We start from the raw sequence: 21,785 nt of genomic DNA on the forward strand, positions 1-21,785 counted from the left end.
TGAACAACACAACCTAAATTTACAACACGTATAAATACCAGAGAGAACCTTAATGTAATTTGATCAGAAGTTTGTTCTACTAAATTTGTTTTAGAAATGAACCTTCCTCATTCAGTAGCTAGAGTTGGTGGTGGTCTATTTCACACACTTTTTCCAGACAGTAAAATCACAAAAGATTAATCATGTGCTAGAACGAAAAAAAAGTTAAGAGCAAAAATCCCACAGAGTTCAGATCATCAATGAAAGATGGTACATTGGAATCAATAATGATGAAATAACAAGGTGAGGAAATTGTTCCTATAAACAGCCTTTGTCTGAGTATGAGTGTGTTGCACTCTTGCACCTTCTGAATGGTCACCCTGTTCCATTCGGGTGCCCATTCAGAAGGTGCAAGAGTTCAACACATGCATCTTTGACATCAAAATAATTAGGTAAGTTATTACCATTCTTTTGTAGATGTTGTAAAAAGTTACATATCCATTAAAGTTTTCACAAGCACTATTTGTGCTTGAAAATCAGTATATTTGTCATAAGCAGTATTTTTGTACTCTGGGAGTTGGCAACTATGCCAATATCTACACATTATGTAGCTATTTTTCTCTGCATCTTTTTTATTTATTTTGTTCTTTCTTTCCATTTATGACAATAATTATTATTCAGATTCACGGAAATGTTGAAATGTCGATAAATATTTTGAGTGGCACAATTAATGTCGATGCGTTGTGAACTTTATTACTATTGCAAATCAAAGTTGCTTATTATAGTATGTTATTGAAATCAGCAGATATATTCATGTCTTTATATCTTTTGCAATTCACACAATTTAATTTTTAATGATCATATGAAAGTCAGTAATATATTACTCACTGCTGTAAAACAATCAATGCATGCCAAACAAGTTAATAAAAAAACATTTCATTCATACCAAACAAAAGTTGATCAAAATTGGACAAGTTCTGATAACCATCAGAATGGGTGGTCAGTCTGCTCTTATACATTTTGGCCACTGGTTTATGCATCTAGCTATTTAGGTGGCGCTCTACAGTTTCATATTTTGCATAGGTTAGGATTTTAAAGAAAAAGAATTTCTCCTGCTTTCCTCACTGGCTATTTAAAAAAGACCTTGTATATCTTGGGTATAATTCAAAGAACCTTTAATTCCCTTTATTTTGATATATGATTGATGGGTGTAATTTGGGTTATAGAGTATACAGCTTGGCCTTACTCCAGATGTGCACCTTTCAAAAAAGTGCTAGCTCCACTTGGTCATTTTCACTTCCTGAACTTCAGAGGTACATTGCAGGGCTGAGCAAATCCCATAGCCCGACGTCCCGGACTAGTCGTTTTTGAAGTCAGGCAAGTAAAATTTTCCAAGTCGCTAGTCCGGGACAAGTGCTTTTTAAAAAAGTCGGGCTAGTCCTTATTTTCGTGCTTTAGTCACTATATCTACCTTTATGTGGCCAATCATGCACTCCGGGCATACTGAATACATGATTCTACTCCTCTTCATGTATACATTTACATCCTGTTACCGCTTGACTGCATATTGGGCTAAGCGACCAAATTATCGGCAAATCAAAACACGTCAAACAAAAGAAAGCCATTATGATCAATTAGCAGTGTTGTAAGTGGTTTTGTTGCAATGAGTTTACTCAATCTAGATCATAACCAGCGCCTCACTATGGTTTTAATCCAGTGAGTCAGTGTAATTAAATTAATGAAAGGTACTTTACCGACATCAGTGTTGGTTTCTTTTATGAACTGATTAAATGACAGTAATGATTCTTTAATTTATAATTGATTATACAGATGATTAACTTCCACATGCGATATTGTGTTTGAAGCGAAACAATTACGCTAATCAATGAGCTGTTTCAGTTCGTATTTAAAAGAGAAATTTGATCTTTTGATCACTTTAGAAGTAGTTGTCAAGCAAACTGATAGTTACCCTGTGGATAAAATGAGTTTGCTAAATTATTTTCGCAAGGAAAGTAATAACAGCGATTCGGAGAAGGTAAATTTGTTTGAAAATGGAGGGATAAAACGTAAGACGGATACTGAGTGTACTTGTTATCCCTGTCTTGAATATATGACTCGGAAGGTGGCAGACATATACATGGACATATTTTAAAATCCATGAGCTAAAATATATACATGAACCTGAAGAAGCCAAATGTATAACAACCATTGTTTTTAAAAATTAAATTCTTTTAAGAAATAATTATGTTGTATATTATTTCCTTTGGTTTTTTTTCTATGGATTAAGTACATACGTCTCATCAAATCTCGGCAAGTGAGTACCATTTTGGGACCAGTGAAAAGTAAGGTGGGACTAGTGAAGAGTGAGGTGGGACTAGTGAATTTTCTGAAACCACTTGTCTTGGACTGGTGGTTAAAAAAAAATTGTGCAACCCTGAATTGTATAAAAAAGAGCTGATAACTTTTTTTTACATTTTATATATTTGGTAATTCATTCATTGCCCTTTCAGAAGCTGGTATTGTCAGGTCTGGCAAAATTCATTTTCCCTATTTTAATAGCTGCTATAGATAGTGTACTTTAGACAAATTCAGGCTGATTTTTTAGCACAAGGGAGCATTCATTTTAGTTTGCAGTGTGTTTAAATCATGTACAATTTCCAAAAGTACAATATCCAAAGAAATATCATCCACATTACATTAATATAGGATAAAGATATGCCACCATTCTCTCCATCGTGTATGTTTTAAATGCAAACAGCTTCACTTTACATACATCACTCTTTCAAAAGTACATAATAACTGGTGAGCAGCCCCTTAGTCCATTCACTGGTTTTGAACCCCACCATCTTTTCTTTCACAAGTCTGGCTTAATTAAGGGGTGAAAGAGAAATGTTCACACCCTTCTGCAAAAAGTCACAGTTGAGAGGGAGGAAAATGACAGAACGCTTTGTTTCTACTTCTGAATCTTTCTTGTGTCATAAAAGTTGGAAAGTTTTGGCTCAAAATCGACCTTTCAACCTTTAAATGATCATCCTTATTAAGGGTTTGTGTTTCTTTAGACAGAATTGGCCAAATCCTGTCCCTCATAACAGCTCTTCCAGCCAAGATCTTGTCAGCTTGCTTTTACTTTATTTTCCTGGGGTTTCTGAACTCTGCTACAGATTTGGTTCCATAAAGACTTTATTGGTGCACTCTTCAGATCCTTTTTCTAGCATACTGGAGACTACACAAGAACCTTTCATCAGCAAAAGTCCAGGTAGGTTCAGATTTTCACCACTGCTTGCATTGATGGCTAAATGAAGAGTCCCAGTTCACACAATGAAATGTCACTTTTTTGGACACCAATGCATCTGATTTGGGATGGAATGCTTACCTGGAAGAGGGTGTTGTTCTTCATGGACTGGGAAAAAGTGACCATCATTTAAATAGCTTGGAAATGTGTACAGTTTTTCTAGTCTTGCAGGGATATGTGAAGCTGTCACTGTATTGTGGTCACCCCACAAAACACATCAATATTATTGTATGCCAGGCACCATGACAGTACACATGCTTCTTCTCTCTGAGTGAAGGTCTGGAACCCTCTCTTCTGTGCAGCCACAGAAGAGATCACTTTCCAAATCGGTCACAATCTGGGCAAAAAGAATATCCTAGTGGACAGACTGTAGGGAGAGGGTCATGTGGTTCTCAAAGAATGATTTCTGTACCAGTTGGTAGCATAATGACTTTTACAGCTATGGGAAGAAACTTGATTTACTTGTCTCATTAGAGACTAAATAGCAAGTTCCCTTTTATGTCTGTCCAGTAATATATATGATGGCCTAGGCAGTCGGCAGATTTAGTCTAAAGCAGGATTATCTGTATGCATCTGCCTTCCCACTTTTAAAAAAAAAATTCACAAGTGCTTCATCAAGTCATGATCTCCTCTGCTTAGTTCATTCTGGTAGCCCACCTATAGCCCAACAGTTGTAGTTTAGTGATCTGCCCAACAATCATAGTTTAATGTCCTACTCAACCATTTGTTATACAAGCCTTGGAGAATATCATAAAGGAAGAACCTGCTGTCACATCACAGGGATCTCGGGTCTGTCCTCTACAACAGTTCACTATTTCTCCACCTGCACACTTCACTTACCACAAGTAATGAATCCAGTAGGATCAGATTTTGAGCAAGGTTGTTGACGACAAAGTGGGGCATCTTTTGTGACTGAAGCAGTAGGAAAGGAATGAATCCTAACTTTCCACCTTTGTGTGCATTTCAGCATTCTCTTCACTTCTTTTTAGAGGAAACATGACTTTTAATGACCACTATTAAGGGTTATATAGCAGCACTTTGTAACTGTAATGTTCTCTACCAGTTCTGCCACTGGGTCATACCCTAATCTTTCTGATTTCATCAAGTATTTAGAATTTTCGAGACCGCTATAATGCTCCCCAATGCCAAGATGGAAACTTTGATATGTTCTTTGGGCATTGTCAAAACCCCGTTATGAGCCCTTCAGTGAAGATTGTTTTGAGAACCCTAACCTTAGAGGAGGAGTGAGCTTGATGCCTTGTCAGTGGAAAAAGGTTCTTTATGGTTCAACAGCAATTATGATTTAGTTTCTCTTCTTTCCTAAGCAGGATTTTTGATGAAAACTCAGGTATGCACAGTCAGTCTACCTCCAGTATTATACATTGTTTGCAGCCATATCTGTGCTAGAAATTATTAAGATAGGATCCTTTGCCCTGTTAGAGCTTTACAGTTTTGTTCAACTTTTTCTACAGGGAAAAGGAAAGATTGGAAATGTATTTTACTACCTCTTTAAGGAGTCCATTGATATTTTCATGGCATACTATTTCCATTTGGATTGCCCTTACTATCACTGGGAGGTACCTTTTTTATGCGAATTAAAGCCCATGATGTTCGGGCTCTTTGCTAAATCTTGGAGCTGTTTGACTCACTGCTCTTTGGACAATGTTTTAAAAGCTGCCTTATAGCAGACTGTCATATTACATTCTATGTTTGGCACATCAGAGCAAAGGCGTTTAATCATTGATTTGTAGAGTAATATCGTGACACATGTCCCAACCTTCTACCAGTGAACAGTGTGAATCACTCCTACCATAAGGGTATGTGCAGTGGTTTTCTGTATCAGATTTTGTGAAATCATCCACCCTCCTTACATATATATTCAGCAGTGTTTTAGTAGCAGTTATTATATTACTGGAATTAAATTTAGTTTTATTTTCTCTCTTCTTGTTGTGGGATACTTTTGGGTAGGTAAGAGGTTGGGATAAAACTATTTAATACTTAAATGTTGCTATTACAAGGATTTCTTACTTTAACCCAACTGCAGTGTCCTGTAACAGAGGGTGGTATTCCTGTGCTGGCTGTGACTAAATATTGAGACTGTTATCATGTTCTTTTCAATTATGGCCCTCCAGTACTAATTGGGGGAGGGAACAATTAGCATGTAGTGGGGACGATGAGTGCCAGAAAAGTAGGGTAATGCAACTAAAGCAGGTAAGTACAATGTTTTACATAATTAATATGCATGTTATGCCACCTTGACCTCCACCCTCTTCCAGTGCAGTTTCCATGTCTGGAATGAACATGGTCTACCTGCATGTCATGTTTGAAGAAATCATCTCTAATGGCAATTATACAAATTAGTTTATTAGCAATGAAAAGTTACGGTAGAGTGAACTGCCTTACCCATGAATATGCCATGGGAGCTTACCTGGGGGTATCCAATGGTAGGAAAATGTTTTCTCATGATTTGGGAATGCTTACCACTACTCCATCTTGTCTCTTGCCCCAGTTCATTGCCTTTCACAATATGCAACAAGATTTATACCATAATTAGTTTTAAAGAAATTGTTCCATGTTATTTGCATTGTTCCAATGATACTGTTAGGTTTATTGCATAATAAGTATGGGCTTGGTTGGCAGCTGATCATTTAGCCATTCCATCCAAAGGCATGGTTTTTATTATGTCACATAATTGTTTTGTTTTTTTCCTTTTGCATGATTTCACAATTTAAGCATCAGTATTCTTTGTGGATCAAAATTTGAAATCAGTTTTTGTTATTGAGTGATTGGTGGGAGTATGCACCATGAGTGGAAGACATCAGTCTTGGTCACAAAGATGATTTTCTTTGCTGGTACTTTCATATAATGTCAGACACAAAAGGTACATTTTAGTGAGCATGACTAGGAAAATGTTTATGTTATTTCATTAGTACAAATGTTGTGGTCTTTTGATTGAACCAGCAAATTTTTAAGAAAAATCAGTGCAATAATCAGAAGTGCTGCTTATCTTGTTAAAACTATGAGAAACTGTATCACATCAAATGCCAAAAGAAATATGTGTACAGCCAAGGTCTGTTATAGTTATAAAACCTAAAGATTGCAGCATAACAATTACTTCTGCAGGTGTGCATACCCTCCCTGTTGATCATCATCTCAAGAAACATGGGAAATCGAGATTGCAGTCAGGGAGGAAGAGGAAGATAGTAGGAACAGATGTAATAGTGAGTCCATCAACTGATAAACCTAGTGGAGAAATTATTGTGGATACAGATGTAATGGCAGGTCCATCAACTGAGAAACCTGTTGGAGACATTATTGTGCATACAGATTTAATGGCGAGTCCATCAACTGATAAACCCACTGGAGAAATTGTTGTTGGTGCAGATGCAGGAAAGGTATGATTTAGACTTTGTTATGACTTTAATAGAAAAAATAAAGATGCCTCATTTTCCTTCCATGCATTATTTATGATAAAAGACTGCACATTTTCTTAATACTAGGTGGCTGACAAGAAAATGCAATTGATAAAGTCATGTCAACAAAAATGATCATAAATTTTGGTTGTCCAATATAAAGTCATAAATGATGATCTATCTAAAATGATAGCTGAAATATTCCAATTTATGCAATTTTTTGACTGGCCAAATTTGTCTAATTTATTTATTTAGGCAAGATACCAAGCTAGTTATCAAACGTTATGTTTTATAATTACAAAAATTTCATTGTTTTTAAAACAGCAGGCAAATACATGAATTAAATCATTATAATTTACAACACAAATTAAATCAATTGTTGTTTTATGTAAATTACTTTAATTGGAAAATAAAATATTATAAATTTAATGTTTCTGTATGTATATCACTGTAATTACAGTATAACATAGAAATGTAATGTTTTATTGCATAATTTGTTAAATAATTATTCTCCTATAAAGAATTTTGCTTTGTGTCAGTGTTGAAGCACCAATTATAAAATGCTGCTCTAGAAGTGATGACAACTATGGAAGTTGTTGTTTCTGTGTGGTTTAAAGCCATTTTTCAGCACATGATAGGCTATACATGGCGGCCAGTATTAACGGTGGAGGAAGAACCCGTGAAAACCCCTGGATAGAACCACCAACCCAGGAGAAGCTACTGGCAAGCTTTCTCACATACCCACATTGGCCGAATCTGAGACTCGAACCCAGGCAGAAAGAGGTGAGATGGAAGTGATCCGTAAGGGAGAGCCACTTGGGGCCCCCAACTATGGAAGTAATTGTTCATCTATCAAGTAGCATTGTTCTTGGAGTAATCCTTGTTTGCTAATCCCCAAAGTAGTTCCATGAAAGCAGCAGGCTAGTGTTAGGTAAACCAGTCCAGAATGCTTGGATCTGTGTTGGAAATGGAGGAGTGATTTCTTGTATATGATTCCTGTCTCAGAATTTTTTTTTATTTGTAATATTTTGGCACAAGTAGTGCCTGTCATACACACACACACACACATGCTGACACTCACACAGATATATATATATATAAGACCACTTTCTTACAATAATATGTAAGTCAGTTTAGTGAAAAGGTCTCTTCTTAATCTCTGCTAGTGATATCAGGCCAACTTTGTCCTCATGTATCCTTGCAAGATGGGGTTAACTGATTAATTATTTGTACTTTTGAGTATAATATAAAAAAAGAGTAAATAAAACATTTTGTCAAAATTAATTTTTTTTGTATCATATTATTTTTGTCAACATTCATGTTGCTAGTATTTCTGTTAGCTGCATATCTACTAGATGGCTTATCATAAATCAATTAATCCAGACAAACAGAAACAAATAGCTTCAAATTAGACTTAAAGTAAAATCAGTCCCAACAGATAAATGGCATTTTTGGAAAAGAAACAAGCAACATTTTATCCATTTATATTTCTGTGTAGGTACAGTTGTTTCATTATTATTCAAATGGCCTTTACATATCTCAAACATATAGTCAAGCTAGAGAGAGGCATTTTTACAGAGAAATTAGAATTGGAAAGTTGTATCAAAATGATATAACTTGTGTTTTGAAATTTAATTAGCTCATATGTATATTTGCATGCACAGAAATCAGTGAATAAAAAAAAACACAAGTTCCAAAAACTATCAAAAATCGAAGCAAACTTGCTAGAATTGATGGTTTTCAAGATCCTCAGTCATACTTTATATGTCAAACCAAAATCAACTAATGTTGTCAATTGTCGAAAACACTGAAATTCTGATGAATGGAGATGTAAATTCTATAATTATTAGTGTAAGTGATGAAAAAGCTGTGCTTGCCATTTTCATTTTGTTCCTATCTACTCCCCATATATAGAGCAGCCTTGATGAGATCTGTAAGAAATACTTCAGGGAGATCCGTTCTTATCTAAAAGACAAACCTACCAGGCTTCACTTGGTAGATGAGGACTTTGCCATTGACAACACTGTTGTAGACAAAAGATTGAAGGATTTGAAGAGAAAAATTCTAAAGGTGGCAATGCAACAGCCATACTGGAGAGAGGAGATACCTGCACGGTGGATCCTCCTGGAACAGGAACTAATGAATCAAAAGGCAGATGGAGTTAAGGTACACGTTTACAAAAAATCTAACATAAAAAATCTTTGACAGATCTTCTATTCATGGATTTGCATGTAGAGGAATATTATCACTACTGGTACCAGGTTAATGCAAACAATTCACTTCTTTATGTTTTTTAGGCTTGAGTCTAACACGATAGATGTATTTAAATCATTTTCTTCAAAAAATAAGCCAGGTAAATATTTGTTGAGCTCTGGCTTTGGAATTAGATCAGTACACTGCGTTTCTTAGACTTGTACCTGTCCATGGTCATTGTTCCCCAAATTGCTTGTAATCTTACATATACTTATGACTAAGTGATATACATATCTTCCAACATAATGCTTATGAATGTTGTCAACACTTTCGATTTGTGTCATATTTAGACAGTAGAAAGGTGTGGGTGGCAGGGTTTGAGGATTTGGTTTGGAAGTAGAGGGAATTTCAATGTGATAAGAAATGATAGCTGCCAATAATCAATTAACAGCATTTTATAATCTCTTTAAAAGCAGGTGACTTGTTGCATGCTAATACATGAAGCACGTATGTGTGCTTTGAGAGTATCAGTAGAGCATCTTTAAAGTACAGTTAAGCAGGGGCTGGTTTTCTAGTTGGTGATACTTGCTTTTCATGCATATGCAATAAATTAGAAATTTGAACACTTTAAACCTAACCTTAGAACTTACATTCATTTTATCATTGTGCAATATCAAAACAATTTACTAAAGTGAATTACATAAAAATGTCAACATTGTAAGACAATACATTTAGATGGATTTAGCAGGCCAGTATCTGAATCTACTTCAGCTATAACAAGTGAATTTCTGTATAGATTAAACAGATTCAGGGATAGATAAGAAAAGCAGATCATGACAAAACACGAGTTAATTATATAGCAGCTTAGGTACAATACCTGAAATAGAATATCCATTTGAATCTCATTTTGCACGCACAAAGAGACCCAGTAAACATGCTGGAGGAATTAGAGATGAAAGGCTTTGGTCACGTAAATGCATATCTTAGAAATTATATAGATAGTTAGATCAATATTTTGAAGAAACCATACTGTCAGTGACATGCTCTTCCTGTTATGGAGATTTAAGTGAGAAATTTGTCTGTTTGCCATTGGAGTGGCTGGTACTGGTGATAGCCAAACCATCTACTATACCACCAGCATCCAAGCTGACCAATCACCAAGCAAACCAGTTGGCAGTCCTGGCAGTGTTGGATTGCCATATTTTCACTCAATGTCCATGAGGTAGAGCTAGTGATGTTTTCATATGGATGGAATTGAGTCTTCATGCCACCTGGTATATTTTCTCCAGAGCTGCAAGTAGACCTAGATTGGGTTTCAGCATGCTGTGAGTGTTACTAAACTCCTTCAAATCCACCATCCTTCACGTAATACTCAGAAATGACCATGGAAAAGACTAGTTTAGCTTTCAAGCTGCCACTGAGGAATGCATAGGGTGTTAGCTAATTCATAATGCCCTGCAATTTACCGCTACTCTAAAGAATCAGTAGATCTAGACAAGGAGGAAGAGAAGCCATCCTTCTGGTTCGGACCCCCAATTGGATAGACTTAAAGCAACACACAACTTCATTAGTGATTTCCCAGCACTTGACACAAATATATCAGGTGTTCATATGTCTGGACGTCTGTTTAATAAGGCAGACAAATGTGCTCCATGCTTGTCAAAACTGGTTTGAGATGTTGTTGCACCATCTTCATTGTTAGATTTGGCCTCATTAGCACCTTTCAGACTCAGACATCTGGCAATAGCCACTACTGAGGTGATTGCCAGGATTGCAAGGGTCATTGGCGAGGGCTGCTGTCCTTACCGTTACCAATATTTTGATGGGTTTGGCCAATTTATTCCTGATATGTGTCGCATGTCTCTGAACCATGTTGCTCAAACCTTGTCTTACCCTCCCTTTCTGGATAGCCCTGTTCAGGTCACCATTTATTAGGAGAAAGAATAGAGGAAGTTCAGAGGCAGGCAGCTCAGGAACTGCTGCTCTACTTCCCTGATCATCCCACATTGGCGTTTGAACCACTCAGCCTCCACTAGTGTGAAGAGATGTTAAGCAGCCTCAGCACAGGAGATCTTCTCAGACACATGCACTAATATCAGTCCCTAGGAAACAATTGTACATAGGTGGTAAGAACCAAATTTTGAGCTTACTGGATCTCCCTATTCCCTGATAATGGAGTGTATGTGTGTGTGTGTGTTGTTGATCCAGGTCATTTGGAGGGGATTCAGGTTTTGTTCATCAATAACCCTCAATCTCTCCTCTCCCCTCTTCATCGATACACCATCAGATCAGGGGAAGGATGCGTTTCTACAGCATGAGATATATGTTGCTCAAAAAAAAAACAAATGACACCCAGTGTCACGAACATTTTCTCTAAATAATAAAGACAGGAGATGACACTTGTGCAAAGACCTTAATCCCCAGGGTTTTATTCTAGACTTTCCTTTTCGGAAAGCAAACAGCAAGTTGGACCCATCATTTCCAACAGGACATGGATTTCAACATGAGCTTTTTTGCAGCTCCTCAGTTTTTTCATTGAGGCAGCAGACTTGAGCTAACTCGTTTCTGGTGGACATTACAAGCACAATGTCGCCCCTTTTCAAGTCTCCTCAATCAAACCATCCTGATCACACCCAAGATTTACTCATTCCTTCAACATTTACTCATTGGTGCAATCCAGGTTGGCTGACCATGACCATGGGTATCCCAATAGAGAAGCCCCAGATGGAAACAAAAGTATGTAGTGACACCTGTGCACATGGTTTGGGTGCCCACCTGCCAGCAGCATGTGGGAGCCATACATCAACGTCCTAGAAGTGAAGGCTGTCATCAATGCCTTTCACTTCTGAATAGATCGACTCTGAGGAAAATATAGTCCACATTAGGTCTGACAACTCTGTGGTGGTGACCTATCTCCCCAAACAGGGAGATACCAGATCTCCCAACCTGTGTATTCTAATTTGGCACTTTCTACATTGGTATAACAATATCCATATCAACATACAAATCAAACACATTCCTGGCGGACAGAATGTCTTGGCTGGTGCTCTATCAAGGAGTGGTCAAATCTTTCACACTGAATGATCTCCCCATCTCTCAGTTTTCACTCAGATTTGCACACTTTGGGGGCAACCGATGATCAACCTCTTTATGATAAGGTGTAATAACATTTTAACCACCTTTGTCTCTAGAGTTCCAGATGCAAAAGTGTGGACCATGGGTGCACTGTCTATTATTTGGAGGTGTTGTGGGCAATTGCCTCTCCACCCATGGTGCTGATAAAAAAATAATCCAGAGGTTACGGGTTCAGAATAGCAAAATGATTCTGATAGCCCTACTCAGATGGGACAAGTCCTGGCTCACTGATTTACTTGTTATTGATTTGCCTAGGAAGATTCCAGCCAACCCGAATCTTCTCCTTGGTTATGGGTGGTCCTTCCCTGATATGAGCATCCTCTTCTTCTACATGCTCGGCTCTTATTGGGACAGTTTGCAAAACAAACAATTCAGACCTTTGATTGTAGAGAATTTTGAGAGCAGGAAGGCTCAATCCCTCAACTTACCAACACTTGGTTCAAATCTCTATAAAAGGCTGTTGCCCCATGATATTGGACATGCTGGCATCATGGCAGACTTGATTTGGTTATGATATAGACCTATCAGATATTTAGCCTGTTTTGGTCTCAACTGACCAAATTCCCTCCCTCACTGTTTCCAAATTGAACCAATCCTGGCTTTAAACATGGCTTGATTTGAATCCATTTGAACCCCTAGCCTACACTTCGCTAAAGTCACTATCATGCAAGACACGTTTACTGATAGATTTAACTTCTGCATGCATGCTTTGTATCCCAAAAATAGGTTAACATCGATCGGTGACCAAAGAGGCACCACTTTCTTGCTCTCTTCCATAGACAGGTCGAGAAAAGCAGCCATGCAAGATCCTGTTCACATTCTGAATCACTACTTAAAATGCACAGAGAAGATTCGTGCCATGCACAAATGCCTCATTTCCTCCGGGTGTGAGCTGGAACACTGGATAACACCCCATAAGCCTTACTTCTTGGGTCACTTGCTCTGTGTACTCTCACCAGAGTCGCTTCATGAAGGTTACTGCTTGGAAAATTTGAGCCATCTCCTCAAATGCAATGTTTCAATCCAAGATATAATATAAGCTGTTGGCTGACATGTAGAGTCAACATTCTAGAGCCTTTGTCTTAAAGATTTAGCAAGAACAGAGTAAAACTTTGATTCTGGTACATTAGTGGCAGCCGCACAGTTTTCAGACCCATCTGAATCCAAATCACACACACATTCGTCCTATTGTCTAATTGTCTAATTGATATGAAATGGAAATAGTGATCTTAGAAGTCCTTTATCATCACCATGGCAGCAGTTTTAAATATATTGCTAGCACTACCCTTCCTGAATGGGTAGTCAAATCAACATGGGATTTTCACTTAAAGATTTGTTATGAGATCTATTTAGTCCTAAATGAAAATGGTGCTCATATGATGTTCAGTACTGCCACCATGGCATCCAGATTTAAAACCATGTTATCACTATTCACCCACAGGAGTTTTCACTACAAGTCTTCTTATGATATTTCTTTGGTCCAGATAATGCTGCCAATCTGATGTCCACCAAAATGTAGAAAATTTAGCTCTCACTGGATGGTCATGCCAAAATGGGGTTTTCACTATAAGACTTTTTGTGATGTCTAATTGGTCCTAAAGGTAATGTTGCTGTGGCAGCCATTTTAAAAATCTTGTTACTGTTCCTCCTGAATGTAAATTCATATCACCATGGGATTTTCACATACATACTTTTGATGATATCTAGTTGATCCTACAATAATATGGTCCAAACTGACATCCAGTATGGCCATCACTGCAGCCATCTTGAAAACCTTGTTGTTGCTACTCTTTCTAAATGGATGGTCATATCGGCATAGAGTTTTCGTCAAAAGATTTATTATGATCACGTCCTTTGTTGGTCCTACATGACAGTGATGGGAATCTGACATTCAATATGTCCACCAAGCTAGCCACCTTGAACATTTTGTTGCCACTGCTCCTCCTGAATGGATGGTCATATTGACATAGGTTTTCACACAAAGACTTTATATGATGCCTACTTGATCCATACTGAAAAGTGTTCAAATCTGATAATGTCCATGAAGGCCTAAACAGGATCTTGTATGAAAATTGTCATTGCAGAAAAATATCAGAAATGGTTTCTTCACTTACTGTTGAAAGGAAGAGAATGTTTTATCTAGAATTCATGGTCTCAGTATATTTAATGAACTCGTTATTCTTAAAATTGGAATTCAATGACTCACTTATGATCAGATTTTTGAACTCCAAATGGATGTGCCTTCATGTATTGCAGTCTTAGCTCTTTGATTTAACAATGTTTGGAATAGTTTTACATCTGTCTTATCAATCATCGTTCACAGATATAAACAGCTAGATGTAGCATATATGTATTGTACAAAGACATGGGTGTAACTCAGTAATTGTACCAAATATATATGTTCTTCATACCATTCATGTTTTCCTTCTCTTTTGCATTAGAACTGTTAAACTGCTTTCATCTTTATGATACATTCATGTTCATTTTGAGGCAATGTATCATTTGTAGCTATGTAAATAAAACTTTTTTTTTAGGAGTACTATGTTTAAAGGGATCCAATCATACATGTAGCTGACATAATGTCATTAATATAGCCTTCAATATTATCCAACTCATTTATATCATCAGTGAAAACTTTAACATTTTAACGTATGCATCAACTGAAGAATTCAAACAAAACCATAAGTTGTTTTCGATACTGGCCTGGTCAGTGTCGCCTGTAGCTGAATATGCAGGATGTATTATGTATGACTAAGGTCATAAAGCCAAATTGCAAGTTCACGTGGATATTGGCATGGACAATAGTGTCAACATTCATATCTAGCTATTGATGGATGCAGTATGCATAACACCAGGCTAAGGTGATCTAACCAAGCTGTAAGTTCACTTGGATATATATAGGGTAAATATTGTATCATGTTGATGAATACAGTATGCATAACACCAGGCTAAGGTGATCTATCCGTGCTGTAAGTTCACTTGGATATTTATAGGGTAAATATTGTATCGTGTTGATGGATGTGGTATGCATAACACCAGGCTAAGGTGATCTATCTATGCTGTAAGTTCACTTGGATATTTATAGGGTAAATATTGTATCATGCTGATGAATGCAGTATGCATAACATCAGGCTAAGGTGATCTATCCGCGCTGTAAGTTCACTTGGATATTTATAGGGTAAATATTGTATCGTGTTGATGGATGTGGTATGCATAACACCAGGCTAAGGTGATCTATCCATGCTGTAAGTTCACGTGGATATTTATAGGGTTAATATTGTATCGTGTTGATGGATGTGGTATGCATAACACCAGGCTAAGGTGATCTATCCATGCTGTAATTTCACTTGGATATTGATAGGGTAAATATTGTATCGTGTCGATGGATGCAGTATGCATAACACCAGGCTAAGGTGATCTATCCATGCTGTAAGATCACTTGGATATTGATAGGGTAAACAGTGTGTTGTGTTGATGAATGCAGTATGCATAACACCAGGCTAAGGTGATCTATCCATGCTGTAAGTTTGCTTGGATATGTATAGGGTAAATATTGTATCGTGTCGATGGACGCGGTATGCATAACACCAGCCTAAGGTGAGCTATCCAAGCTGTAAGATCACTTGGATATTGATAGGGTAAATAGTGTATCATGTTCCAAGCTGTAAGTTCACTTGGATATTGATAGGGTGAACAGTGTATCGTGTTAATGGATGCAGTATGTGTAACACAAGGCTAAGGTGAGCTATCCAAACTGTAAGTTCACTTGGATATTGATAGGGTAAATAGTGTATCGTGTTCCAAGCTCTAAGTTCACTTGGATATTGATAGGGTAAACAGTGTATCGTGTTGATGGTTGCAGTATGTGTAACACCAGGCTAAGGTGAGCTATCCAAGCTATAAGTTCACTTGGATATTGATAGGGTAAATAGTGTATCATGTTCCAAGCTCTAAGTTCACTTGGATATTGATAGGGTAAATAGTGTATCATGTCGATGGATGCGGCATGTATAACACCAGGCTGAGGTGAGTTAACCAAGCTGTAAGATCACTTGCATATTGATAGGGTGAACAGTGTATCGTGTTGATGGATATGGTATGTGTAACACCAGGCTAAGGTGATCTAACCAAGCTGTAAGATCACTTAGATATTGATAGGGTAAACAGTGTATCGTGTTGATGGATGCAGTATGTGTTACACCAGGCTAAGGTGAGCTAACCAAGCTGTAAGACCACTTGGATATTGATAGAGTAAACAGTGTATCATGTCGATGGATGTAGTATGTGTAACACCAGGCTAAGGTGAGCTAACCAAGCTGTAAGACCACTTGGATATTGATAGAGTAAATAGTGTATCATGTTTCAAGCTGTAAGATCACTTGGATATTGATAGGGTAAACAATGTCTCGTGTTGATGGATGCAGTATGTGTAACACCAGGCTAAGGTGAGCTAACCAAGCTGTAAGACCACTTGGATATTGATGGAGTAAACAGTGTATCATGTTCCAAGCTGTAAGTTCACTTGGATATTGATAGGGTAAACAGTGTATCATGTTGATGGATGCAGTATGTGTAACACCAAGCTAAGGTGAGCTAATCAAACTGTAAGATCACTTGGATATTGATAGGGTAAATAGTGTATCATGTCGATGGATGCAGTATGTGTAACACCAGGCTAGGATGAGCTAACCAAGCCATAAGATCACTTGGATATTGATAGAGTAAACAGTGTATCGTCTTGATGGATGCTGTATGTGTAACACCAGGCTAAGGTGAGCTAACCACGCTGTAAGATCACTTGGATATTGATAGAGTAAATAATATATCGTGTCGACGGATGCAGTATGCATAACACCAGGTAAGGAGAGCTAACCAAGCTGTAAGACCACTTGCATATTGATAGGGTGAACAGTGTATCATGCAGCATGTGTAATGCCAGGCTAAGGTGAGCTAACCAAGCTGTAAGATCACTTGGATGTTGATAGGGTAAATAGTGTATCGTGTCGACGGATGCAGTATTTGTAACACCAGGCTAAGGTGAGCTAACCAAGCTGTAAGACCACTTGGATATTGATAGGGTAAACAATGTATCGTGTTGATGGATGCAGTATTCATAACTCTTGGCAAGGTGATCAAACAAGACTGTAAGTTCACTTGGATATTGGCAGTGTTATCAATGTAGCCTGTAGCATACTTGTCCTGCTGTTTATAAATGCAGTATGCATGACAAACAACTAAGATGATCAAGCAACATTGCAAGCTCACCTGTTCGCTAGCAAGGATCAAGTTTTGGATGCCTACATAATGCTTTGATAAGGTTTATGATGATTATTTGATGTATTGAAACAGAAAAAGGTAGTTTAAAACAGATAAATATTTTATAAATTTGGTACACCAATCAAGCTAGAAGCTTTGTCAACTTGTCATTGCAGGTGATTTCTCTAGAAGAAGTGGAAAATTTAAACAAGAAAGGAACTGTACGAATAGAAAAAGGTGAAGAACTGAATTTGTTTCTGAGATTCCTGCATGAAACAGGCATAATCATCTACTTCAGGTGAGATTAGAATGGTTATTGCTTTAACAGTATATTGGTCTGACCTGTAAAATCGCAATATACAATATATATTAGTCTTGCTTGCTCTACTTAAATGCAGTATATGTTGGTATGGACTGGTCTACTCACATATAATATATATATATATATATATATATATATATATATATATATATATATATATATATATATATTGGTCTGGCTTGGTCTAATTACATAATATATATATACATTGATCTGGTCAGGTCTACTCACATGCAATATTGGTCTGGAATGGTCTATTTATATATATATATATTTATTTTTTGGTCTGACATGGTTTACTCACATGCAGTATATGTTGTCTGGCCTGGTCTGCTCACATACAATATATATATTGGTCTGGCATAGTCTAATCAAATGCAATATATATTGGTCTGGCCTTGTCTAATTACATTCAGTATATATTAGTCTGGTCTGGTCTAATTACATACAAACATATATATTGGTCAGGCCTGGTCTAGACCTGACACGATTTTGCCATAAGTCTTATGAAAATTACCCTTAAAATACAGACTTAGAGCATGCTAACAAAAACTATGGTAAAATGATGGTAGCCAATATGTCCGGATAATTGGTTCATCCGTGTTTTATTTGGATCTGGGTTTCATCTTAGAATTAGTACAGTTAGTCAGGGAACCAGACTAACTTTACAAAAGCACCTTAGATGCTTTAAACTGTACATATTTGTTAATGTGAACCATCTGCATGATCAAACTGTAGATTATAGAATTTTTAAAAATGGTGTCGAGAAAGAGATGCATGTTTAAGGGGAAAATAAGGGGGCAGGGAATGGTTTTTATGTACAAATTGAATGCCGCAATCAGCAACCCAGTATAAAAAAATCATAAAATATCAAATACACAACTGAGGTCAAAAAGGTCCATATGTTTTAATACATATATTAAAACAAAGCATTTTAATAGTATCCACTTGACCAAAGAAGCCAATGGCAGTTTATAGCAGAAGAAGTCTATGCACCCCAACAAGCTATTGAGTTGCATAGGGTTTGGAACTAGAGTTTGTATAACTGTACTAGTGGTAAATAAAGTCCACACATACTTTACAAACTTTTCAGTTGAACATAATGTTTATCATCGATGTGTCAAACTTTTAATTAAGTTTTCCAGCTTTACAATAGCTGTAATTGATATTTTGTTACACCTTACTGAAAAGAGGTCAATCTTATGAAAAAAAAATCAACTGCCTTACTCAGACGGACTTGGCAGGTCTGCTCTTCTAATATATTTACAATATATGTTTGTCTGGCCTAGTTTAATCACATCACTATACAGTGTAAATTGGTCTAGCCTGGTCTACTGGCATACAATATATATTGGTCTGGCATGGTCTACTGACATACAATATATATTGGTCTGGCCTGGTCTAATCACATACAGTATATATTTGTCTGGCTTAGTCTAATCACATACAGTATATGTTGGTCTTGCTTAGTCTAATCACATTCAGTATATATTGGTCTGGCTTAGTCTAATTACATACAGTATATATTGGTCTGGCCTGGTCTAATCACATACAGTATATATTAGTCTGGCTTAGTCTAATTAAATACAGTATATATTGTTCTGGCCTGGTCTAATAACATACAGTATATATTAGTCTGGCTTAGTCTACTGACATACAGAATATATTAGTCTGGCCTAGTCTAATCACATACAGTATATATTGGTCTTGCTTAGTCTAATCACATACAGTATCTATTGGTCTTGCTTAGTCTAATTATATGCAGTATATATTTGCCTGGCTTAGTCTAATCACATACACTATATATTGGTCTGGCCTGGTCTAATTATATACAATATATATTAGTCTGGCCTGGTCTAATCACATACAGTATATATATTATTCTGGCTTTGTCTAATCACATACAGTATATATTGGTCTTGCTTAGTCTAATTAAATACAGTATATATTGGTCTAATTACATACAATATATATTAGTCTGGCCTGGTCTAATCACATACAGTATATATGTTATTCTGGCTTAGTCTAATCACATCCAGTATATATTGGTCTTGCTTAGTCTAAATAAATACAGTATATATTGGTCTGGCTTGGGCTAATTATACAGTATTTTTGGTTATTTTAGTAGCTGATAAACTTTGGCAAAGTAGCAATCTCAGATTGCGATCATGAAACAAGTAAATACAGATTTTCATATTGCTTCAGAATGGTAAAATTTAGAGTAGCAGCATGCACTATATCCTTAGTTTGTTTGCGGACAAAATACTGGGTTTATTCCTATCATATTGATGAATGTATGCAAACACAAGCAATTTTCTGCCACCACTTGATGACAGAAACAGTTACATAGTAACATAATCGAGTCGTTTCTGAATTGATCATGAGTTAAATTTATTGAGTTCTGATCAGAATATTCAGGGGTTGCAGTACAGATCATTTGGGTGCTTTCCATAAACATATTTGCTTAGTCAAGCCAAACACTCATTGGATTGGATTGGTTTATTAGACTGGTTTTTTTCGCAGACAGCTCATTATCAGTACCTTTTCTTACACTGAAGATATGAAAACCAGTCTAGCATCATAATAAGACAACATGGTTGCAGAAAAGCATAGCTGCATACCTTATTGCCTAACGAAATTAAACGCTGTTATATTGAGTTATATGTGCATGAAATCAATAGGAAAATCATATAGTTTCTCAGAAATTGTGAGTATTATAATCATTATTTCTTTAATTTGTTGACATATGAGACAAAACTACAGAATTAATGAAATCTAACCTGTTACTCACCATTGGCATTGGTAATTGCATGAATACATAAATCTTGCAACACACACATTTGTGACATCATAGGTTCAGTAGTCATATGATATCAATAATAACCCTTTTCAACTGTGTTAGAAAAAAATATATAAAATGTATAATGTTTGTAATAAAAGAGTGAAAGAATACTGAATTGTCTACAAATTAATTCTGAGAATAACTATCCAGGTTTTGTTGTATCACATCGTGTCTCTGCCTGATGAATCTGACCCTGTCCAGATTGATGTGACAGCGACAGGTTGCAGGGCATTGTTCTCAGAATAAATATGCTGAGAATTATGTTCGTTTGGGTTTTTACAAAAGGTATATGAGTCTCGTGTTAATTTATTTGAATTTTTGTACAATAACATTAGAAAGGGGTTTCTTATTGATATCATGTGAGTATTGGATTTACAATGTCATAGGTTGATATCTGTGCAGTCATGTGACTATTAATGCAAATGGCATGTAACAAGTCGGATTTCATCTAGCGCTATGCTGTAGTTTTGTCTAGACTGTCAGCCAGTTAAAGACAACAATAGTAAAGCTTGCAGTTTCTGAGAAACTAAATCATTTTCCTATTGATTTCATTTGGGTATGACTCAATGTCACATCGTTTAGGTTTGCTAGGTCCACTGGAAAGTGACTAATACTTTCGATGTTTAGTGCATGATCATATTTTCTAACTTGGATGATTTGGGAGAGTCTTGAAATAGAAACATCTTCTGATTTTAAAAGTGCATGTTTTATAAACTAAGGTCTTTAATTCCACTCAGTAATGGCCATTTGTGAACTTTGAAAAATAAATTTCATCCTGGAAAAACTTGGGAAATGACATGAAAATTTATATTTTAAAAAGTGTGGTAACCATATAAATAAAATTGCTCTCCAGTACAAGTTACTGTTGTTCAGCAAGAAAAGACATTGATTGGTACAATCATTTTTCAGATCTATTTTTGAAATAAGATATACACACACAAAATGTATGAAGCAATTGCAAATTCTTTAGGGTACACAACAAACATTTCACATTTAATATAATTTATTCTAACAATTAATGATTTCCTTCATATTTGCTTTCTTGATTCATTCTCTCAGCCATATAGTGATAAATAATTAGTTTTGGTAATGCTGGGTTTTGGGTATAAATAATTTGATTTGGAAGTACTGGGTTATGGGTATAAATGATTTGATTTGGTCTGGGTTATGAGTATAAATGGTTGGTTTTGTAGTACTTGGTATCTCATTTGCCATGAAAGACAGGCAACATTGTGTAGAGAAGGGGTTGGCATCATTCTGCATTAAAAGCAGTTTTCTCAGACTCAAATCACCATATGGGCCCAATGAGGACTATTACATTGACCAATGAGGACTAGTACATTGACCCAAGGG

At 36.5% G+C, this 21,785-nt stretch overlaps 1 protein-coding gene across 1 annotated transcript in view; it reads right to left on the reverse strand.

The window, feature by feature from the left end:
• Positions 1-21,785, reverse strand: part of LOC149803762 (dynein axonemal heavy chain 3-like) — a 311,163-nt gene that overhangs the window by 138,969 nt on the left and 150,409 nt on the right. The window lies entirely within an intron of this gene.

Source organism: Sinohyriopsis cumingii, chromosome 3 (genome assembly GCF_028554795.1).
Source record: "Sinohyriopsis cumingii isolate HCF-2022 chromosome 3, ASM2855479v2, whole genome shotgun sequence".
Classification (NCBI taxonomy): domain Eukaryota; kingdom Metazoa; phylum Mollusca; class Bivalvia; order Unionida; family Unionidae; genus Sinohyriopsis; species Sinohyriopsis cumingii.